This window comes from Pongo pygmaeus, chromosome 7 (genome assembly GCF_028885625.2).
Source record: "Pongo pygmaeus isolate AG05252 chromosome 7, NHGRI_mPonPyg2-v2.0_pri, whole genome shotgun sequence".
Lineage (NCBI taxonomy): Eukaryota > Metazoa > Chordata > Mammalia > Primates > Hominidae > Pongo > Pongo pygmaeus.
This window is the reverse complement of record NC_072380.2, coordinates 146,287,209-146,292,901: the sequence shown is the minus strand read 5'-3', so window position 1 is coordinate 146,292,901 and position 5,693 is coordinate 146,287,209. Positions and strand designations below refer to the sequence as shown.

The 5,693-nt window shown below is 45.8% G+C and overlaps 1 pseudogene; it reads right to left on the bottom strand.

Moving 5' to 3' along the window:
- Window positions 1-3,189: 3,189 nt before the first annotated feature.
- LOC129042630 (hsc70-interacting protein-like) lies at window positions 3,190-4,398 on the bottom strand (annotated as a pseudogene).
- Window positions 4,399-5,693: the final 1,295 nt, after the last annotated feature.

Here is a 5,693-nt window from a genome sequence, read left to right as displayed (position 1 = left end):
AAGAAATGAGATAGCAACTAGAATATCATATAACACACACCAGGCACTGTTCTAAGCCCTACCTATAAAAATTCATTAAAACTTACCCCTTCCCTTAAGAAGGAGGTATATTATTTTCCTCATCAGAGCAATGATGAAACAAAGACCCAGTGAGGTTAAGTCATGTGTCCAAGACCACACTGCTAGGAGATGGAAGAACTGGGATTATGACCATTAACACGTGCCCATGTAACCATTGCTCTCTATCATCTTCATGGGCTTGGCATGGTGGGCAGAGGAAAGGGTTGGAGGACAGGAAATCCAAAGTGGATCGGGAGCTAGAGACATCTCACATGGCTGGAATAAGAGGGGGTGTCAGGGGCCCATTGTGGGAAAGGGCAGGGATGGAGCTGGGAAGGCCTGGTCAGTCATGCTTAAAGGCTGAACCTTTAGCCTGAGATCAATAGAAAGCTTTCATGAATGTAAAGCAGGGGAGAGTTCATGTTCAGCAGCCTAGCTTCTTAGATCACTCCTGTTCCAGAGGAGAAGAGTCTGGAGGCCAACAGAGAAGGGTACAGGTAAAACGTAAAGATGGTGGCAGGGCATGGTGGCTCATGCCTGTATTCCTAGCACTTTGGGAGGCTGAAGTGAGAGGATTGCTTGAGCCCAGAAGTTTGATACCAGCCTAGGCAACATAGGAAGACTCCATCTCTACAAAAAATAAAATTAAAATTAGCCAGGCATGGTGACACATGCCTGTAGTCCTAGCTACTCAGGAGGCTGAGGTGGGAGGATCACTTGAGACTAGGAGGTGGAGGCTCTAGTGAGCTGTAATCGCACTACTGCACTCCATCCTGGGTGATAGAGCAAGACTGTCTCAACAACAACAGAACAACAACAACAAAATGAAAATGACGATAGGGGAAGACAGGAAAACATGATTTCCAGAGATATCTGAGTTAAGCAAATAAGTGAAGGCTCAGACCATTAGCACTAGGAATGCTTTCATGGAAATGAAAGCAGTAACAAAATCAAAGCTAAAGCGAGCGGCCTTTGCATGAGCTCTCTGTGTCACACACGTTCTGCTCTCTTCAAACCCTGAAGTCATAAATGGGGTGGCCTCTATGATCTATGAGCTACCATGATGTATACAACTGTGGCCAATCCTCTCAGGAAGATTCCAGACTCTGCTCATCTTTCTCCTGTATTTTCTCTAACATTTTCTTAAAGGCAGTTTAAGGAACCCGAAAACTTGCATTTGTTACATCCAGCATAATATTCTTCTTCTGAGTGTTTGCAACAAGTGCAAACAAACATCATCAACACTTGCCTTATCAGCTATTATGAGTCAGAACTGCCAACCTAAATGTGAAATAAACAACCAAAGGAGCAACCATGTGGAGCAAACAGCACCACACAGGGTGGAGAACATGCTCAGCTGGGTAAAGCACAGTAGAGCGGCTCTTCAGTGGAGTGTGGGCAAAGTGCAATATCAGGAATCCTGCAGAATCAAAGAGAAGGCCGGACAGGCAGGCTAAGGAAAAGGCTGGAATCAGGAGCTCCAGGGCTTCAGTGCCAATGTCTCATCAGGGCCTACATTAGATTCCTTTTGCTGTTGTAAAAATTACTGCAAATTTGGTGGCTTGAAGTAACACAAATTTGTTCACTGATAGAATCTGTTTTCGCCTTTTCCAGCTTCTAGAGGTTGCCCACATTCTTTGGCTCATGGCCCCCATATCAAATGCCCTTTTCGCCCTTGCTTCCATCATCACATCACCTTCTTCTAGCTCTGACTGTGATGCTCCTGCCTCCCTCTCCTAAGGACCCTTATAATATATTAGTCTACCAGGTCAATCCATATAATTTCCTCAACTGCTACAGTCTGAACGATTTTGTTCCCCCAAAACCCATGTGTTGAAACCTACTCCGTACAGTGGTGGTAGTAAGAGGTGCAGCCTCTGGGAAGTGATTAGATCATGAGGGCTCCATCTTCATGGATGGGATTCATAAAAGAGGCTTGAGCAACCTGTTTGCTCCTTACACCATGTGAGGAGACAGCTAGAAGCTGCCATCTATGAATCAGAAAGCAGACCCTCTCCAGACACTGAATCTGCTGGAGCCTTGATCTTGGACTTCCCAGCCTCCAGAACTGTGAGAAATACATTTATGCTGTTTATCAATTACCTGGTATCAGGTATTTTGTTATAGCAGCCCAAATGGACTAATACATCACCTCAAATCTTAACCTAATAACATCTGCAAAAATTTTTTGCCGTTTATTTATTTATTTTATTTTTTATTTTATTTTATTTTTTTTTGAGATGGAGTCTCGCTCTGTCACCCAGGCTGCAGCGCCGTGGCATGATCTCGGCTCACTACAACCTCTGCCTCCCGGGTTCAAACGATTCTCCTGCTTCAACCTCCTGAGTAGCTGGGATTACAGGTGTGGACCACCACGCCCGGCTAATTTTTGTATTTTTAGTAGAGACGGGGTTTCACCATGTTGGTCAGGCTGGTCTCAAACACCTGACCTCATGATCCACCCACCTCAGGCTCCCAAAGTGCTGGGATTACAGGCATGAGCCACCGTGCCCGGCTTTTTGCCATTTAAAATAACATATTTACAGGTTCCAGGGATTAGAAACATGGATATCTTTGGAGGCTGTATTCAGATGACCATGGGGCCAATCGCTGGAACAAACGACCTCTGTTTATTCTTCCATCTCATATATTTCTGCCAGAGATTCAAAGTCTGGTAAGATAGTGTAAAGGGCCTGGCTTTGGCCAAACACCGACAGCTCATTCAGGGGTGTGTAGCCCATCCTGACTTATGTCTCACCAAACTGGCCCACAAGTGAGGGAGAATAACTCTTTAAACAAAATTCTTTTTTTTTTTTATCCTCAAATGAGTTATGTTTGCCTCGCACTAATAACTTTAATTTCACTCAAATTAGAGCAGTAATCTTCCATACATAAGTATATTCCCTGCCCAATAATTCAAAGAAAAAAAATCCAAAATGATTAGTAAAGAAAAATATAAGAATTAACAGAACCTTCAATTTGTTTTAAAAAGTGTTTAAAGTTTGTAAATTCCTAGTAGGAAAACATTATCTGAATGAATACCTTAATGGCAAACCACTGTAAAATGCTTCAGCTGCATTTGGGGGAGAGGGGTAGGGATTATCTTCAAAGCACCCCAGCTCTCTTGATGAGAAGGTCAGAGGTAACATTGGTTTGTATTATTGTGACATCCATAAGGTGATCTAGGTTGCTTTTCCTTCAGCAAGGGCTTTATTTATCAGAAGGGCATTACGCTTGACCTCCAAATTTGGCTGACAATTTACTGATGAGATTCATAACCTTTGGGTTGCTCTGGTATTTTGACATATTTGCTGGGTTCTGAGCCACATCCTGGAAGGCCCCCATAACTTCTGGATCCTGCATGGCTGCAAGAACCTCTGGATCACTAAGAATTTCATTGAATCCAGGCATTCCGGCCATTCCAGACATGCCCCCTCCCATTCCAGGCATTCCTCTGGGAAAATTACCAGGCATTCCCCCAGGAAAGCCACCTGGAAAAGAGCCATACTGAGCTCCTGACTGTCATCTGGCTTCCCCCTCCCTCTGGGCTCTCTCATGCTCTTCTCGAGCCTTCTTAACTCATTCTATTCTTTCTTTGATCTCCCGCTCTTCATGTTTTTGCTCATACTTTCTCCGATGTTCTGTAATTTTCTGTGCCCTAGGTTGAACTTCTTTCAGCATTGCACTAGCATCTTCATCATAATCCAGTTTACAGGCAAGGGCAAGATCATGGGCTGCTTCTTCCCAGGGGCCTAGAAGTCTGTGTGCTTTCCCCCGCCACTTGTAAGGCTGAGCTTAATCAGGATTTATTTCAATGGCTCTGTCACAGTCTCAGATGGCAGCATTTGGCTTCTGTAATTTGACGAAGACACTGGCCCTCTTGGCATACAAAATGGACAAGCGAGGATTCAGCTTGATGGCATCTGTCAATAAGTCAATGGCTTTCTGGAGTTCACCATCATTTAGGGCTTCAATAGCAGCCACTTTTTTATCATTTGCCTGATCCATCATCTCCTCCGTTATCTCCGCATTTTCATCTCCCATTTCTTGAGAAGCATCAGTGTCTGGTTCAATCACACCTTCTTTATCGATTTCTAGATCACTTTCCTCACTTGAAGGTTCATCTGCCTTTAAGTCTTCCTCCACCTTCTTACTATCAGGTTTTTCTTCCTTGGTATTTTCTTCTGATTTAGCTTTCTGAGTAGCAGGTGGTACTTTACCTCCCATGCTCTCCACCCACTCCCTCAGGAAGCACATTTCCTCAGTGTACAGAATGCTCAGATCCTGCTTACACATTTTCACAAAGGCCCGAAGCTCATTCACTTTGCGGGGGTCCATGGTAGGGAGGTGGTGGGCGAAGCTGGGGGACCGCGGCCCGTTTCCAGGCCCAGGCACTGGCTTGGCGTGACCACGCAGAAGAGGGTGGCTGCCGCACGGCAGAAGAGACTAGAACCTCCCTGGCCGCCGGCTCCTCCCACCCAATGGTCTCGTGACCCCGGGTCCTCCGCCTGCTCATTCCTATTCCCTCTGTGCTGCTCCTGCGCACTCCCTAGAATCTTCTAGAAGCATGGCTGTTCGTGCTGTTTCCTGCCTCCCTTCGCATACATTCTCATATTCTTAACTAAGAACCAGCTCCCTGGATGGGGCAACCCCAGAAATGGGCGCCTTCAAGGAGGCGGGAGATAACATCCCCTCTAGGGAGCCACGTCCAAAAGCATATTGTGTGGCTGCGTGCACTGAGTAGAGCTCAACGCCCGGACCCTCTAAACAAAATTCTTGTCAGACTCTAGGGGGAATGGATACTGAAGAGCCAAAACATGCACTGCCTCCATTTGGGTGGAAGAAGAGGAGGTTAATGTATGAGAAGGACGTTATAGCTTTCTGAAAATATACAAAGGCCACGTTGGCTCTGAGGATGTCACAGCTGAACAACCCCTCAGAGGTCACTAAGCCTCTGCTTGTTCAGGGGAGAAAGTTGTGGCCCAAAGAGACCGGCAAGTGAGCAGCTGAGCAATCGTGTGGAGGAGAAAGAGAATGTTCTGGATGAACACAGAAATAGGGCTAGAGCCAAGAACTGTTGCAGGAGACACTGTGGCAGAGTGTGAGAAAGGCTGTCTGCGGCAACAATAACCAGTTCTGTCATACCGTGAGCACTGACATCATACCAAGAGCTGTGCTGCACGCTCTCAGGCATGGCTCACTTGCCCTTCAACACAGAGCAAGAGCTCATCACTGTACCCATTTTACATGCAGGAAATGGGGAAACTGAGCTCAGAGGGACTGAAATATCTTACCCAGGAGACACAGTTAGGAGACAGCCAAGTGCAGAAACCCAGCTTTGAGAAACTTTAAAATCCATACACTAACTAAAGCAAATGTTAGGCTACTTTGTTTTTTTCTTCTCTATTTTGTTTTCCATGAAATTCAAGGCTGGGTGGGTAAAGAAAGGAATTTCATAAACTTGCTCAGGCCTGGAACTTTTCCCAGATCCCTGGGGGCAGAGAACCAAGTTGTGTAGACACACCCTCTTGGCCAGAAAGTTCTTTCAAACAGCCATTCCAGCCTGCTCAGTTCCTGTTTGTACCACTAGGAAAGGACCGCCTTGAGTTTGAAGTGGAATGGAGGAAACTGGC